The 18,964-nt window shown below is 40.9% G+C and overlaps 1 protein-coding gene across 5 annotated transcripts in view; it reads right to left on the bottom strand.

The window, feature by feature from the left end:
• Nucleotides 1-18,964, bottom strand: part of cdk17 (cyclin-dependent kinase 17) — a 211,206-nt gene that overhangs the window by 151,954 nt on the left and 40,288 nt on the right. For 3 of the 5 annotated variants that reach the window (XR_005944792.1, XM_041202669.1, XM_041202671.1), the window contains exon 2: nucleotides 1,792-1,988. The exons of the other annotated variants lie outside the window; for them this stretch is intronic. The gene's annotated coding sequence lies outside the window, so the exon portion shown is untranslated. The remainder of the gene's footprint in view (nucleotides 1-1,791; nucleotides 1,989-18,964) is intronic. 5 annotated transcript variants of the gene reach the window in all.

Raw genomic sequence — 18,964 nt, 5'->3', positions numbered from 1 at the left:
GGAAGGTCTGCATAAGCCTTCTCACTGTCCCTGGACAAACATGAGCACTGTCAATACATCTGGAGTGGAATTTCATCAGAGTCATATTTGGAGCCTGTGGAAGCAAAAGGAAGTTGTCCAAAAGAAAATGTGATGTTTTCAATGCTACATATTTGAAACTACAAGGTCATAACAGATAGAAAGGTGTAAATATAGGCCTTACAGAGGTACCAAGAGCTAGATTCTTCTTCTAAGTTCCTTTTACAAAATAGAAGTACAAGAACCTATACACTTGGTTTAAATATGAATCTAATATGACCCGCAAAAATGGTAGCTCCTTAGCAGGGGCAGGGAGATAGCTCACTTCTGGGACATCGGCCAATTTCCAGGATGCGTACATTAGTTGCCCATGAAGAGGAACAATTTTACCTCCTGCCAATGGAGATAGTCAGCCTCTGCTAAGTGCCTCACAGAAAATAATAGAAATGGTCAGAGAGTGAAGAGGACCATGAACTTAACTGTGCAGGATGTAGTGTCACGGGAGAGGCCTTTTCTTTTGTAAGGAATCTCCCTGCCCATGCTGATTCATCCACTCCAAGGTCCCCAAAGCAAGGATGGACCAAGTCCATCCCAATCTCCACCATAGAGAAATTAACAGGGACTATTTAGAACTTAGCCCAAGAACCTCTTCCAGGACAGACACCATTGAGCTTGCCAAATGAATCAGGTGGAACAGGGGCAGCACGCATTATCTTGAGTCTACATATTTTTAAGGGGAACAATACTCTTTCTCCATCAAACAGTGTCACAAACAACTGACAGAAGCAAGTAGCTTTTCTTATCCAGCAAGATCTGAAATAATTGTAGATCTACCTTTTCACTGTCTGTGTAGAAAGAATGAACTTGCATTTATACTGTGCCTTTCAAAACCTCAGGCCATCCCAAATGCTTCACAGTAAATAAAGTGCTTTTGAAATTCAGTCACCTTTGTAACATGGTAAACATAGCAGCCAATTTGAATTCAGCAAAGTTCCACAAACAGCATCAAGTTAAATGATAGTGTTTTAGTGCTATTTGTGACATGAATGAAACACAAGACCTCCCCTGCTCTTCTTCAAAAAGCATCATCAGATCTTTTAAATCCACTGAGAGTGTATTATCACTGAAAAGACAGCACCTCGAACAGTGCAGTACTGTCTTAATACTGCATTGAAGCCACATCATAGATTATGTGCTCAAGTCTCTGGAATGGGGCTTGAACCCAAGATCTTCAGTCTCAGATATGAGACCAATTAACCAAGGCTGGTCCAATAAGGGGTGCACTAATTCACATTTTGATTTAATGTTGGTAAGTTTTCTTTGCATTTTGTCTTTTGTTCTTGCAGTTTCCCTTTCGGGGCTGCTTTTACTTTGTCCCTGATTTAGTTTAATTGTTTTGACTCAAAAGAGTTACACTAATGTGGATCAATTAAGCCCAGTTTTATTTTACACCAATAATTGCATGCCCTCTGTTATGACACTGGAAAAATGATTACACAAGGGTATGAGCACTGAAAGATCAGGCAATTTAGCATTGCTTAAAAAATTGGATGCTTTTGGGAATTAGGTGCTTGTCTGCTCAGTTTTCTAATGCAAGATGCATGAAGGAATTTCAGAAGTATTAATTTCACAAATAATGAGTATTCAAATTAAGACTTTCCTCAAAAAGACCAGACCCCTTTGCAGCCAAACAACATTTTTTCTTCTTCAATTAATGATAAATAAAAACAGAGACTTTCAACAAAGCTAATGTTCACAATTAAGTTTACTCACATATTTCAATCACAGTTTCCAGTCCTTAAATTTGGTCATTCTTTTATGCTTTCATTCTTCAGTTTCAGGATTCTGAAGTTCAATGTTTGTTTCCACAATCAAGTTTGCTATCTACTTTTCTATCTTCTACTGAATTACTGAAATACTGACATATGGGAGCCAATAGTTTCTCTATTCTTCTTGTTGATAAGCATGTGCTGCAATGAGAAAGGAATAGTTATGACGAATGGTCAATAGTTTGGCTTCTTATGCATAAGAAACATTACAGTAAAAATAGCACACTAAGAGCAATTGATGTGGTTAAAAGGAATCTCAATTATAGTATTTCTTCAGAAAAAAATTACAATACTAATTTCAAATGTTGAATTCACAATTCTTGCATCCGAGCTGGTGTGCCAATACCTGAACTGCGCACATCTGCTGACATTTCACAGTCAATAATGGTCACTTGAGACCACCACCCATGAAATTATAACCATTGTAAAAGGAATTAACAACGCCAAGGAGTAACGTAAAGAAATAAGCAAGGGCAAAAAAGCGATCACTTTTAGCAGAAAATTCTGAAAAGATTCAACAAAGCTAAATTTCAAAGTGAGCAAAATCCAACCCCAGTATTCTATATCTATTAGCATTAGACAAAGAAAAACTTCAGGCATTTTATCACTTTCCCGTCACCTGAAACAATAGCCAAAGAAACATAGGCTTTAGTGGAGAACAAAAAAGTCAGAAGTTCTAAACAGGATACTGCATATTCATTATCCAATGGACCCCACTTACTGAAATTGAAAGTTGCAAATGAAAGATAGTGACCAGGATTTAATAGAGGTGATGGCCCCACCCATCAGCTGGAAAGTCAAGGGTGAACCCACCTCCTCTGGCCCCAGGGCTAAGAGCACCCAGCCAATCAGAAAGTCAGGAGCTCTTTAGTCCCAGCAGCACAACCAGGACTGCAGTCAGTCCCCGGACTAAACTAGTGTTAGACACCAGAGAAGCAGTTAAGTGGGGCAGGCCCAATGGGGCCCAATCAGGCAGGTAGTGTAAAATTCCAACCATTATAATGAATCTTCAAAATATCAGAAATATTGATAATTGTGATGCCAGCAATAACTCATTCATTTTAAGTGGTTAACAGTGTAACAATCAGAAGCCAAAACTCTTGAATCTGTGAATTTGCTGGGAGAAACCCATGCACTGCTTTTATCTTATGGAGAAACTACAACAGATGTACATGACATACATTTTACAATTTATAAGCAGTGTAACATCGTTTTTTGAAGTAATTTAATAACGTGTGAAGCACTGTATAATGTTACAGTGCCAGCATACAGCATGGCAACACAGCAATAAAAAAATACAGCATTAAAGCAAATTGAAGTATTTACAAAGCTTGTGCATTATTTAAAGGGCTTAAATAAAGGTGCTTACAAAATATTTAATGTCATGTTGGCAAAGAGCAGGATGGCATGAACTAAAAGGACATATAGCATCTTACTGTCTTGGAAACTCAAAGCACTTTGTAAAATCACCTTTGAAGTACATTGACTATTATAACCTGTAAGTTCCAAGGCAACCATGAGATAAATAAACATGTTGACCTATTTTGATACTGGTTGAGAGGAGAAAGATATTCAGGATATCAAAAGAACTACCTGTTCTTCTACTAATATCAGTATTAGATCATTAACATCAACAATAATTTCAGCATCCTCTCCCTATTCAAAACTTTCCAATCAGATGTCAGACCAGGCCACCTCAGTAAGACTGAGTCAACTGTCACAAAATATTAACTGTCTCTCTCCACAGATGCTGCCAGACCTGAGTTCTTCCAGCACTTTGATTTTATTTTCCAGAATCTGCACTATTTTGCTTTTATGCCCTAAAATAATATTCTGTTAGAATGTGACTGATCCTCTCTATCCTCTCTGCTGCCTTTGATGCAGTTACCACCTTACATTCAAGTGCATTTCCTTCATTTTTAAGACACAGTTCTACTGGTCACCTTATGGTATTACATCGCTTCTACTGATAACTTCTCCTGGGACTGTACATTAACCTCTGATGTCCTTCACAGCTTCATCCTTGGTCCCCTCCTTTTCACCATTTATACACTTGCCCCGAGTGACATCATCGGGTAGGACACCACTCAGTCCTACCTCTGAACCATCCATTGACCTTCAAGCAGTTACTTTCTGCAACTGTCTATTTCTAATATCTACATCTGTGTAAACCAAAACTTCAATCAGCAAAACTAAAGTTTATCCCAACATCTACATGCCATTGCCCTCACCTGTCATCAATCTCCCTCCCTGCCACCTCACTCTATGCTTAAGAGATTTGTAACCCTATCATACTAGTAAGCTCAAGCTCAGCTTCCATCCTTACATCCAATCTAAACACTGCAAAGTTGCCTCCTTAGAAACACATCTCAAATCCAATCCCATCACTCCCCATCCACAGCTCATCACTCGAGACACAATGCTGTCCTCATCAGTGTCTTTGATTCTACCATCCAAATTGGGTCTCAAACATATACTAAGTTCTCACCCTCACAAAGGGTTGGAACCCTCCTCACCAATATCATCTAGATATCTATGCCTAAGGATCAGGACTCTTAGCTCATCATCAAATGGTTCCCCAGAGTCTCCTCAACCTACCTCAACCAAGTTCTCCAGTTAGACAATCCCATGCACTCTCCTAATTCCTCAGCCATTAGCTTATACCGCATTCACAACTCCTTCACCACTAGCAGCAAATCCCTCAGCAAACATCGGCCCTCTCTAATTCCTTAACACCCTTTTCTTTAAAAAAAAGGGGGTTTTTAAGGAGAATGTTGAGTGTTTTTGCCCTGTCTTTTTTCCCTTTCCTGCACTCTTTGTCCACCGTCCTATAAAGAGCACTGAGAACACTTGTCTCTAGGTGAGGTGTATTACAAAAATTGAAATAATTCTCCAACTGTCCGAAGTTTTAGGTATTAAGGGGAGCAGAAATGGCAGATAGGGAGAAACTTATCCCGCTGGCTGAAGAGTCTAGGACTGGAGACACACTCTAAAAATTAGAAGAACCACCTTTCAGGAGTGAAATTAGAAAACACTTCTACACAAAGTTTGGTATGAGTTTGGAACACTCTTCCATAAATGCCAAATGTTGCAAAATCAATTGTTAATTTTAAATTTGATGTTAATAGATTTTGTTAACCAAAGGTATTAAGGGATATGGGGCAAAGTCAGGGTATAATTTTAAAATGAGTTGTGTAACTGGGGCCCAATGTAGGTCAGTGAGCACAAGAATGTTGGGTGAATGGGACATGATATGAATGGGCAGAGTTTTGGATGTCCTCAAGTTTACAGAATGCATAATGTGGCAGCCCAGCCAAGAGTGAATTTGAGATAACAAAGGCGTGAATAAGGGTTTCAGCAATAGACGAGCTGAGGGAGGGGCAGAATCTGACAATGTTATAAAGGTGGAAACAGGCAGTCTTATTGAATATGCGGTTGCAAGCTCATCTCAGGGTCAAGTATGATAAAATGAGAAATAGAATGGGCCAAGGAAAGACCTTGTAACTGTGTAGGAGCAGGAAGAGAACCCATTGCAGGCAATTCTCTGGCTATGATTAAATAGATAAGAATAGAACCAGGTGAATGCATTTCCACCAAGCTAGATCATGTTGGCGAGGCGCTAGAGATGGTGATGGTGTCGAAAGCTGCAGTTAGGTGAAGGAGGTCAAAGAAGGATAATTTACTTCTATTACAGTCACATAGGGGGTCATTTGTGACTTTGACAAGAGCCCTTTCAGTACAGATAGCAGGGCTGGAAAACTGGGAGAAAGCAGGGAGAAAGTCAAACATGGAGTTCCAGGAAAGATATGCATGGATTTGGGAGGTGATAGCATGTTCAATGACTTTGCAAAATTAAGGTAACTTGCAAGAACAGCAGGCTGCGGATTGGTTTTATATTGAGGAGAAAGGTGATGACAGCAGATCTGAAGTAGAGGAGGAGAGTACCCAAGCAGCTAACATGGGAACAATGAGGGAAGTTGGATCGTTAGCAGTTAGTGGGAACAGGATTGAGGTTAAAGATGGGTCGCATGGGAGAGCTGAGCTTGGAGAAATTGAGCTTACTTAGTTTCTGGTCAATATTAACCCCCAGGATGTGGATAGTGGGGGATTTAGCAATGATATGCAATGGCATTGCATAAGGAGATGGTCAGATTCTTTCTTGTTGGAGATGGTACTTGCCTGCCACTTGTGTGGCACAAACAAGTGAGAGGGACAATGTGGGTATGGAAATCAGGCAGGAATTGTGATATAATTGAAGAAATTAGCATAGAAAGGGAGGAGCTTCTAAATAGTCTGGCAGGCTTAAAAGTAGATAATTCTCCAGGCCCAGATGAAATGTATCCCAGGCTGTTGAGTAAAGCAAGGGAGGAGATAGCAGGGGCGCTGACGATAATTTTCAATGTCTCTCTGGCCACAGGAGAGGTGCCAGGGTACTGGAGGACAGCCAGTGTGGTACCATTATTCAAGAAGGGAGGAAGGGATAAACCAGGGAACGACAGGCCAGTCAGTCTAACCTCAGTGGTGGGGAAACTATTGGAAGCAGTTCTGAGGGACAGAATTAATCTACACTTGGAGGCAGATTAATCAAAGACAGTCAGCATGGTTTTGTTAAGGGGACGTCATGTCTGACCAATTTGATTGAATTTTTCGAAGAGGTGTACTTGAGGGCAATGCATCTGACGTGGTCTATTTGGACTTCAGCAAGGCTTTTGATAAGGTCCCGCATGGCAGACTGATAACAAAGGTAAGAGCCCATGGGATCCAAAGAAAATTTGGCAAATTGATCCAGAATTGGCTGAGTGGCAAGAAGCAGAGGGTGATGGTCGAGGGGTTTTGTTGTGACTGGATGCCCGTCTCCAGTGGGGTTCCACAGGGATCAGTGTTGGGTCCTTTGCTGTTTGAGGTATATGTGAACAATTTAGACTTGAATGTAGGAGGGGTGATCAGTAAGTTCGCGGATGACACAAAAATTGGTGGGATGGTAAATCGTGAGGTGCATACAGACGGCTTGTCAGATGGGCTGATCAGCGGCAAATGGAATTTAATCTGGATAAGTGTGAGGTGATGCATGTGGGCAGGACAAACAAGGCACAGGAATACACGATGAATGGTAGGACCCTGGGAAGTACCAAGGATCAGAGGGACCTTGGCGTGCACGTCCACCGGTCCCTTAAGGTAGTGAGGCAGGTAGATAAGGTGGTTAAAAAGGCATATGGGATACTTGCCTTTATTAGCCGAGGCACGGAATATAAGAGCAGGGAGGTTATGCTGGAACTGTATAAAATGCTGGTTAGGCCACAGCTGGAGTATTGCATGCAGTTTTGGAATCCGCATAATAGGGAGGGTGTGATTGCACTAGAGAGAGTGCAGAGGAGATTTACCAGGATGTTGCCTGGGCTGGAGAGTTTTAGTTATGAGAAAAGATTGGATAGACTGGGGTTATTTTCCCTGGAGCAGAGGAGATTGAGAGGGGACATGATTGAGGTGTATAAAATTATGAAGGACTTAGATAGGGTAGACAGGAAGGAACTTTTCCCCTTGGTGGAAGGATCAATAGCCAGGGGGGGCATAGATTAAGGTAAGGAGCAGGAGGTTTAGAGGGGAAGTGAAGGAGAATTTTTTCACCCAGAGGGTGGTGGAAATCTGAAACTCACTGCCTGAAAGGGTGGTAGAGACAGATACCCTCATAACATTTAAGAAGTATTTGGATGTGCACTTGCAATGCCATGGCAAACAAGGCTATGGGCCTAGTGCTGGAAAATGGGATTAGAATAATTTGGTACTTGTTTGAGCGGTGCAGACTCGATGGGCCGAAGGGCCTTTTTCTGTACTATAGACCTCTATGACTATGTCACTTGCCACTTATCAGCCCAAGCCTGGATGTTGTCCAGGTATTGTTGCACATGGACATGCACTGCTCTAATATCTGACGAGTCACAAACAGTGCTGAACATTGTGCATGTCCTGAAAGTTTAATAATATTCATAATATTTTTCTGGTTTAACATGAAATAGATTTATGGGAGTAAGTATAGTTGGGTTTTTGTGTGATTTAATTATGTTTGGAATCAACAGACTGCAAAGTTAACTTACCAAAAATAAGCTAGATGTTTGACATGCTAATGAGTAAACATGGATACTGGCTTAGCATGCAAGGTGTGAAGGGAATTTGCATTTTTAAATAAACGTAGGGATATTTGAATTTCAAAGGGAGGCCAGTCTGTTTACAACTAGCCAGATAAGCAAGGCTAAGGAAATGTGTTTATTTTTCCCCAAAGGTTACTGACAATATATAGTGACAACATGAAAGTTTTTATATTATGAGGGCGATACAGTTTCAGAGATGCATGGAACAATAAAATTTACATATTAAGAGAGAAACATATATAAAGAATAATGAAAGGCTGTGTGTCAGGAGAAGGCCACGTAAGATCTAACAGGAGTGTGCGAAATAGTCTTAATGAAGCCTCCAGCATGTCTGCTGTTATGCGAAACTGGAGCTGGAGAAAAGCCATTTGGAATTCCACTATCCAGGGTATTGTGTTAACTTGCTGAGTTTTTTAAAATCTAAAATCTATTTTGGACAATTGCCTTAAAAGGGAGTGTAACTGGGGATCAGATTAATTTGGACTTTTAGGAGTTATATCGTAGTGATTGTACTTGAAATCTTTTAAATTTTGTTTAATAAATATTTTAATTTTAATTTTTTTTTAAAAGATATTTTTAAAACCTTTAAAAGATCTTGGCAGACTTGTTACTTCTGAATTCAGTGCATGCACCTTGTAATAAATACGAATTGCAAAACCGTTGTGATAGCGCGACCAAGTTTCCCTCGTGGATTAGGTCCACTTGGCACACATCATCTGCCACATCATAACAGTGCAATCATCAGCCATCATCCTCACAAGTTCTATGCTAGCTTTTATATTACAGGTATTGAAATACAAGAGTGGAGGAGTCTTGTTCCACCTGTATATTGCCTTGGTGAGACCACAAGTGGAATACTGTGTCAAGAAAACAAGAAATTGTAATATTTTTCTTCTGGTAATAACCCTGGCATATTTTCTTATGTACTGGAAGTCAGGGTGTAATTACATTAAGAGTTAGAGTGACTGCAAGGGTCTAAAGCCAACAGCGGTTTTGATATGTTAATGAACCAAGAGGAACTTCAATCAGAGTTTCACATAAAGCAATAACAGGAATAGTTTTGAACTGAAACAAAAACAGAAAATGCTGGAAAAACTCAATAGGTCTAACACCACTTGTGGAGAAAAAAAGTTAACGTTTCGAGTCCTTATGACTCTTCTTCAGAGTCATAAGGGCTCGAAACCTTAACTCCGTTTTTCTCTCTCCACAAGTGCTGTTAGACCTGCAGAAATTTTCCAGCATTTTCTGTTTTGTTTCCAATTTCCAGCATCCGCAGTATTTTGCTTTTATCTTAGTTTTGAATTGACTTGTTTTAGTTCAAGGTGTGATATATGCAGGTTGTAAAAGGGTGTAAGGAAGTGAGGTAAAGTTAGGGTAAGTTTGGTTTTACAAGGACGAGAACCAAAGTAAAGAATAATTTAATTAATTCCAGGAAGGAAGCATTTCTGAAGAGACCGGTAGAGAAAGAGAGATTAAAGGGAAGGATTGTATTTAATGAAATATTGAAGCCTCTATGAGGAGGTAGCTACTTTGATCTCCCAGAAGACAGCAGGGTAGCTGGTCACTGTGAACAAAGCCAGACTGAAAGAATCAATTGCTGCCAGCCTCAGAGTTCACCCCAAGGAAAAACCATTATGGTAAAACTTACTGGACCTCTGTAGATTTTAAAATCTGTAAGGATAGTTGAACAGAAAAAGAAAAGGTTAGCTCTGGGGGTAGTTAAGATTTGTGGAACTGTTTTTAAAAGTGCTTTTTGCTATGTGAAGGCATTCTTAAATTTGAATGTAATTGTGTTTTATTTTTTCCTTTATTCTTTTAATAAATGTTTACTTTACTATAAAATTATCACAAGTAGTCAGGGAAATCATTTCTGGATTTCAGAACCACTCCTGTACTATACAAATTGCTAAAACTGTTTTGGCAGCTGTTTCAAGTTTCACCCTGGAATTTGAGCAGCTCATCATTTACCATCTGCCATGCCACAACAACTGAGTACCAATTTGATCTCCTTGCCCAAGAAAAGACATTCTTACATTAGGGGGAGTGCAATGAAGGTTCACTAGACTGATTCCTGGACTGAGGGGATTGCTCTATGGAGGAGAAACTAAGTAGACCAGGCCTAAATTCTACGGAGTCATAGAAGAATAAGAGGTGATCTGATTAAAATGTAAAATTCTAAAGGCATCTGGCAGAGTAGATGATGGGAAGATGTCCTTGGAGTCCAGAAGTAAAAGGGGAAGGGGTCGTTACAGTTCCTGAATAAAAAACTCTTAACTCAAAAGTTTTTCTGAATCTTTGGAATTCCCTATTGCCGAGATCTCTGGCTGCTCAGTCGTTGAATATATTTAAGTGAGGGGTCAGCAGATTTTTGAATTCTTAGGGAATCAGGGATATGGGGATAATTTTAGAGAATGTAACAGGAGTAGATGATCAAACACCATTTCATTGAATGACAGACCAGGTTCCTGGGGTTGAATGATCTACTCCTGCTCCTATTTCAGATATTCATATATTGCCATATTTGAAGACTACCATATGATTTGCCCTACCACAAAGTCAGTAGTAAAACAAATCTATAATCAACAGGGACAACTTGCAATTATGCAAGTGGGGGTGGTATGCAAAATGTTAGAGTCAGAAGAATGGAATGGTCATGGGGAACATAAGGTTGGAAGAGATTGTGGATATAGTGTCGTCATCATCAGTATCGTTCAATCTACATATGATGATACACATTCAGCAAATTAAATCTCTTGGGGAGATTTTTTGTACTTTTGCTTATGCCTGAAGAGAAACAGCTATGAGAGGCAGGTGCTGCCACAAGTGCCACTTATGAAATGGTTATCAGGTGTCGTTGTGGGCTGTTGCTTTTAGTGTTGGCTCCTATTACCAAGCTGTTGCAGCCACTGATGGCCGTGGTGGTGCACGCCAGTCCACAGGTGATGTCGTTTTCCTCCGTCTTTTGGAGAGTCCCCCGGGTGTAAAAATTGATGATTAGGGCTTTCATGTCACACTTGCAAGCATCCTTAAAGCAGAGCTCTCGACGTCCTACTTGTCTTCCTACTCTGCTCCCTCACCATACAGAAAATCCTTGGGTATGCAACTGTCTTCCATCCTGCGAACATGCCTAAGCTAGCATGGGACAAAGAAATGTAACAACAAGGATGACGATTTTAAGTAATGAAAGGGATTAATCCACCCATATGTGCTGCAGTGGACTTAGCTGACAAAGTGCACATGGTTCTGTGGACTAGGATTCTGTGGTCATGCTCAATAACATCCACAATACTGCAGCACAAAAGGGTGGATTAATCCTTTCCATTACTGAAAGATCAGATTGCTTGTCTAACATCCATTCCTGAATGAGTTGTAAGTTATAGCTTCTTCTAGCTCAACATTGGAAAGACTCAAGCCATCAGCAGCAATATGTATGGCGAGTGTGCAGGACAGGAGGATAGTAACATTTTACAAATTGACACTTACAGGCTGCAGGAAAGTGGACCATGAAATAGAATTTTGGACTGGTTATTTTTGAGATTTATTACGGTTTCAGCAGGAGAAGGGACACAGCCAGGCAATATTGCAGAAATAAAAGCAAGTAATTTTTATGGTAGGCAGCATTTGAGGTCAGAAACCAAGATCATGGTCAAATAGGCTGTCATAGCTGTAAACTATCTGGTCAGCCTGGAATGTGAAGGGAAAGGAATAGGTGGGAAAAGGGCAGTGCTTGTGGTACAAGTTAAAGATGACAGCTTGAGTCTTCCCAATGTTGATCTGGAAAAGCTACAACTTACAACTCAACTCATCCAGGAATGGATGTCAGACAAGCAATCTGATCTTTCAGTAATGAAAGGGATTAATCCACCCATATGTGCTGCAGTGGAGTGGATTTTATTGAACATGACCGCAGAATCCTAGTCCCCAGAAGCATGTGCATTTTAAGATCACGGGGCAGAAGTACACAAAAGCAAATAAAAATACCAACATCCAAGATGCATTTCCAAACATTTTCAATTCAATGCTCCAGACAAATTCCATACAGCACATCCTTAAATATTTACAGAATGTGCAGCTGACTGATACTGAATGGTAACATCAGGTTTCCACGTACTTCACTCCCACCCACTGTCAAGGGATTCATTGGTTCAATTTTTTAAGACAGAATTACATTTCTGAGACAAATGTATCATGGATCACACAACTAAGCCAACAGCTGCAGACTAAAAACAAAGTATTACTCTGTACCAAATACAATAGTGCCAAACCACCAAGAACAGCAGGATAAGGTTTTTGATTTGCACATTAAAGTGACAAGACCACACAACAGCGAGTTAATATCACACTGGGCCAACTTCACGACTGTGCTGCATGTTGTCCTCAAATACTCATGGCAAGTTCCTGGCCTGATATTCAACTTGACAACAGGAACTTAACAAAGGGGGTGGGGGAATAGTGCACATAAGCAGTCCTTTGAACAGCTGACAACAAAATGTAAAAGGAGAAATTTTTAAAAGTCATAGACTACAGACTGAAAATTGTTGGTATCAAAAGCCTATAAATTTATTAAAATTTTTCAGGCTGCCTAAGATTAATTAAATTAAGGTAAAATAAATTTGAAAGCAAAAAAAAGTCGATAGCCTGAAGGTGAAATTAGAGTCTAAATCAAGCTAATGGTTGCTGAAGTGGAATTGAGGGATGCATGAGAGTAGCACCTGTTTGGAACTCTCAACTCTCAAAGAAGCACAGTGCAACTACCAGGATGGGTTGTAACTCTTTCGAGTACAAACCCGTTTCCATCTGTTTCAGATGAAGTTACATTGTTTCATAGTTTGCCATTGTGAGATTTGAACTCTTGATACTCTTTCGAGTACAAACCTGTTTCCATCTGTTTCAGATGAAGTTACATGTTTCACAGTTTGCCATTGTGAGATTTGAACTCTTGATCTTGGGGTTACAAACCCAGTACCATAACCACTTGGCTATTTAGGCCAAGCCCCTTAATAGTAACTCTTTTGAGTACAAATCCATTTCCATCTGTTCCAAATGAAGTTACATTGTTTCATAGTTTTGCCATTGTGAGATTTGAACTCTTGATCTTGGGGTTACAAACCCATTATCATAACCACTTGGCTATTTAAGCCAAGCTAACAATTGCCCACTTGATCGCACTGTAATTCTTTCGAGTACAAACACGTTTCCATCTGTTCCTATTCAGATGAAGTTACATTGTTTCATAGTTTGCCATTGTGAGATTTGAACTCTTGATCTTGGGGTTATAAGCCCAGTACCATAACCACTTGGCTATTTAAGGGTACTGACAAGGCAAGATTGCACAATAATCCTATCAACCAGATGATGAAACATACGTGCTACAATTTGATGCCTACCCATTCTACATTTATAAATGGCTCTCTACAGCTCTTTCACAGCTCATCATTCATACCCATACTGCAGCAAGGCATACATTCAAAATACAACCCTGGGTGATGTAGCACATCATATCTACATGATGTAGTCACTTAATGATACTCAAAATAGCCAAACAGTTGCCATCAGTGACTACTCAAGATTGGGGGATACAACAATGGCTATCTTTACTGTGCTCTTCAATGGAAGAGAGATGAAAATGCTGCCCTGTGCTGACTCATCCATCAGTTCCTCATCTGATACATGGGCAGGCAGCACACCAGCTAATAGTGCAGATGATGCCTATGTTGATTTTGAAAGATGTAGGAACAAAATGCAGGGGGATATGACTTAGACTGATATTGGCTGTACTTCCCAAAAGGTATAAATTGGCTGTAGGTGTATTTACAAACAGTGACTGACATTGGTCTTGTCTCTAAGCCAGCGTAAAGTCAATGCCTTTTCTACCCAGCCAGTGCTAAGAAGGAATGTCAGAGACTTCAAGTTGGGGTTAGTAGTTAACTAACAATTGCAGGCAGTATGACCTGTTGCCTGCTGATCTGTCTGCCATTCCTTCTTTTGTGCACTGTGTAATGCAGCTAAAGCACTTCTGAAGAATCCTGTAATTAATTTTGACTTGATCTGCTGACTGCTACAGAACTTCAATGTCCTGTAGGTTTGAGATCTTGGAAAAGTTTGCATCACAAGAGCTTCTTTTCACATCTATTTTCTCAACTGTTCCTATTCAAGACTTGAAAATGGCTTAAATCCAGTGAATAATCAGAATGATTATTTAACTTCTATGTAAACATATTTTTGCAGAGAAAATATTCCCAAGACAATTTTGTAACTCTTTTTATGTTTAAAAGATTCACTGGCCTTCAAAGAACAGAACATAGCAACTGATGCAACAACCACCTTAAATCACGCCTATATTCTGGACCACGTAACATTAATAAAATAGAATATTACTACCAATAAGCAGCATAAACCATTCCCACTGCTATCACAATTCAAGGGTGGATAAAGTAGGAAAGAGTTTTTTCCCTCTTTAGGAGTTATGACGGTATTTATGCCACTTCTCCTGAAGGCACATGCTGAGGTCCATTTGCAATTTCAGCACAACAGCAGCTTTCTGGTGTCTCACCTAATGAGCCATTTTTCACCTACTAGTCTGGAAACCATCTGTCAGCAATCTTTTTGACCATTGGGTGGCCAAAATGTTCTCTGCATCCAAAGTTCACACAAATGTATTTGTAGCAAAAGCGACATTATCAGAGATGCTTTGTTCATTTACCTTCCCTTGATACCAGGCTATGTATATATAATCCAGCAATGACTGAAGATCAAATCTGCATATTTCCTGATCCACATATTTCAGTGCATCAAAGTGAAGAGTTAGCGACTGAACTTTTTGGGTAGGGAGCTGGGAGCTGGGGTTGGTGGTGGGAGGGAGGATGGCCAAATGCCATTTCTGATGAATACACTCTGGACATCATGGTAAAGAACTGTCTACGTAGCTCTGCTAAAAGAACAGTGAATTACATCACAACAGCTATCCTTAGTATAAACATTGAAAACACTCAAGGATTGACAGTAGCAGTAGTCAGTAAACAGTCCAGGGCTCTACACCAAACCACATTTCAAAATTGAGCAAATCATTGCAGTCAACATTTCCCCGAATCTCCATTTCCCACTTGGCCGAGGGAAACATTCATCTCAGTGGAATATATTATGCCAGTGAGAAGTGGCACAAATAATAAATCTAGAATTAAAAGCTAGGCTCAGTAATGGTGATCATTAGTGACCACCATTGATGATTGTCGTAAAAACCCATCTGGCTCACTAACATCCTTGCAGCATCGGTGGAGAGGAGCACAGTTGACGTTTTGAGTCCGCATGACTCCAACAGAACCGTTCAAAACGTTAACTGTCCTCCTCTCCACCGATGCTGCCAGACCTGCTGAGTTTTTCCAGGTATTTTTGTTTTTGTTTTGGATTTCCAGCATCCGCAGTTCTTTGCTTTTATCACTAACATCCTTATCTGGTCTGGCCTACATGTGATTCCAAGACCCACAGCAATGTGTCTGACTCTTAAATTCCCTCTGAAATGGTCTGGTAAGCCACTCAGATGTACAAAATTGCTATAAAGAATTAAAAGAATGAAGGAACAAAACCAAATGGACCACTCAGCATCGACCTAGGCATCAGAAACAACAGAACCCCAACCCTGAAAAGTCCTCCTTGCTAATATCTAGGGGTTTATGCCATAAATGGCAGAGCTGGCCTAAAGACTAGTGAAGCAACAGCCTGACATAGTCATACTCACCAAATCATAACTTACAGAATGTCCCAGGCACCACCAGCACCATCCCTGGAAAAGTCTGTCCTACCAGCAGGACAGACCCACCAAAGGTGGTGGCACAGTGGTATACAGTTGGGAGGGAGCTGCCCTGGGAGTCCTCAATATTGACTCCAGACCCCATAAAAAGTTTCATGGCATCGAGTCAAACATAAGCAAGGAAACCTGAAACAAAAACAGCTAGAAAAACTCAGCAGGTCTGACAGCATCTGTGGAGAGGAAGACAGAGTTAACGTTTCAAGTCCGTATGGCTCTTCATCAGAACTGTCTGATGAAGAGTCACACGAACTCGAAACGTTAACTCTGTTTTCCTCTCCACAGATGCTGTCAGACCTGCTGAGTTTTTCCAGCTATTTTTGTTTTAATTTCAGATTTCCAGCATCTGCAGTATTTTGCTTTTATCTTAGGCAAGGAAACGTCCTGCTGATCACCACCTAGCGCAACCGCATCTCCCCCAGCTGATGATCAGCACACCTCCATGTTGAACACCAATTGGAAGAAGCAGATGGTGGCAAGTGCACAGAATGTACAGTGGGCGACAGGCTCCAATGTCCAACACCAAAATTGGCTCATTAGCACCACTACTGACCAAGCTGGCCGAATGCTAAAGGACATAACTGCAAGAATGCGCCTGAAGCAAGTGGCGAGGGAACCAAGAGGGAAAACCTATTTGGTCTCATCCTCGCTAATCTAACAACACAGATGCATCTGTCCATGACAGTACTGCACAGTTCCTGTGGAGACCAAGTCACATCTGCACAGTTCCTGTGGAGACCAAGTCACATCTTCATATTGAGGGAACTCACCATTGTGTTGTGTGGCACTACCATGGTGTTAAATCAGATAGATTTAGAATACATACAGCAGCTCAAAACTGGGCATATGTGGGGCAGAGTCATTAGCAGCAAGAGAATTGTATTCAACCACAATCTTTAATCTCATGGCCTGGCATATCCCCACTCTACAATTCCCTTGAAGCTAGGGAGTAGGAGGGTCAGCACGAGGTATACCTAAAAATGAAGTGTCAACCTGGTGAAACTACAACAGAGAACTACTTGCAAGCCAAACAGCAGAACCAGCGTGTGGTGGATCGAGTTAAGTGATCCTACAACCAACAGGTCAGATCTAAGCTCTACAGTCCTGCCACATCCAGTCATGAATGGTGGTGGACAATTAAACAATTAACTGGAGGAGGCAGCTCCACAAATATCCCCATCCTCAATGATGGGATAGCCCAGCGCATCAGTACAAAAGACAAGTCTGAAGCAATTGCAACCATCTTTAGTGAGAAATGCCACGTGGATGATCTATCTCAGCCTCCTCCAGAGATCCCGAGCATCACAGATGCCAGTTGTCAGCCAATTCAATTCGCTCCACATATCATCAAGAAATTGCTGAAGGCACTGAACATTACAAAGGCTCCAGAACTAGCCAAGCTGTTCCAGTACAGCTACAACATTGACATCTACCTGGCAATTTAGCAATCCCATAAAAAGCAGGACTAATCCAATCCTGCCAATTATCACCCCATCGTTCTTCTATCAGCAAAGTGATTGAAGGGATAATTGACAACGCCATCAAGTGGCAGTTACGCAATAACCTGCTCAGTTTGGATTCTGACAGGGCCACTCAGCTCCTGACCTCATTCACAGCCATGGTCTAAACATAAATGAGCTGAACTCCAGAGGTGAGATGAGAGTAACTGCTCTCAATATCAAGACAGCATTTGACCGAATGTGACAACAAGTCCCCAAGCAAAACTGAAGTCATACCTAGCATAAAGGAAGATGGTTATAGTTTTCACAGGTCAATCATCTCAGTCCCAGGACATCGCTGCAGGAGTTCCCTAGAATAGTGTCCTAGACACAACCATCTTCAGCTGCTTCATCTCTCCATCATGAGGTCAGAAGTGTGGATGTTCGCTGACGATTGCACAATGTTCAACATCATTCAGAAACTGAAGCAGTCTGTGTCCATATGCAGCAAAACCTAAACAACGTCCAGGCTTAGACTGATAAGTGGCAAGTAACATTTGCACCACACAAGTGCCAGGCAATTACCATCTCCAACAAGAGAGAATCTAACCATCACCCCTTGACATTCAATGGCATTGTTGAATTCCCCACTATCAACATCATGGGGGCTTACCATTAACCAGACACTGAACTGGACCAGCCACATAAATACTGTGGCTACAAGAACAGTTCGGAGGCTGATAATCCTGCAGCGAGTAACTCACCTCCTGACTCCCCAATGACCGTCTACCATCTACAAGACACAAGTCAGGAGTGTGAAGGAATACTCTCCACTTGATGGAGATTTACTCATCCAGGCAACACTCAAGAAGCTCGACAGCATCCAGGACAAAGCAACCTGCTTGATTAGCATCTCATCCACCACCTTGAACATTCACTCCCCTCCACTGCCAATGCACAGTGGTTGCAATGTGTACCATGCAGGGGAACTCAGAGAGCATGAGGCAACTGGGGGCGCAGAAAGAGTGCAAGGAGAGCCAGGAGCAGTAGTAAAGTTTATAGGGAGCAGTAGGGTTTATAAATTAAAATAAGTAAAATAATAAATAAATATAACTAAATAAAAATAACTAAAACTTTAAAATAAATAATAAAATAATTAAAATACCTAAAACATATATCTGTGTAATTAAGAAACGTATAACTTTTAGTTGCAGGAGGTACAAGTTTTTCATAAGCACAGTAAATTATAGTATATATAGCAATTATTCCAAGCTAATTTAGAAAGTAATGAAATGAACTAAATAACATAAGTAACAATGGCAGGAGAGGTGTTATGTTGCAGCTGTGGAATGTGGGTAAACTTGAACACCAAAGTGATCCAGGACACCTGCAGAAAATGTAAGCAGCTAGAGGAATTCTGGATCAGGATTATTGATCTGGAAGCCAAACTGCAGACATGGTACAACATAAGGGAGCAGGAGAAAAACCTGGACACTTAGTTCCAGAAGACGGTCACACCTCTTAGAATAGGGTCATCTGTTTTGGTCAATCACGAGGGATAGGAGGATGTGACCATGAGTGAGGCAGGTAAAGGGACCAAGCAGACAGTAGGGGAGAAGCCTCAGACTTCACAGTTGTCAAACAGGTACAAGGTGCTTGGGATCAAGTTTGAGTAGATGTAGCAAATCAAGGGGTAGACTCGAGGCAGGAGAGCATAATAGTAATATG

Source organism: Carcharodon carcharias, chromosome 13 (genome assembly GCF_017639515.1).
Source record: "Carcharodon carcharias isolate sCarCar2 chromosome 13, sCarCar2.pri, whole genome shotgun sequence".
In the NCBI taxonomy this organism is placed as follows: Eukaryota; Metazoa; Chordata; class Chondrichthyes; order Lamniformes; family Lamnidae; genus Carcharodon; species Carcharodon carcharias.
The sequence above is the reverse complement of the archived record's forward strand: the minus strand, read 5'-3'. Positions and strand labels throughout refer to the sequence as shown.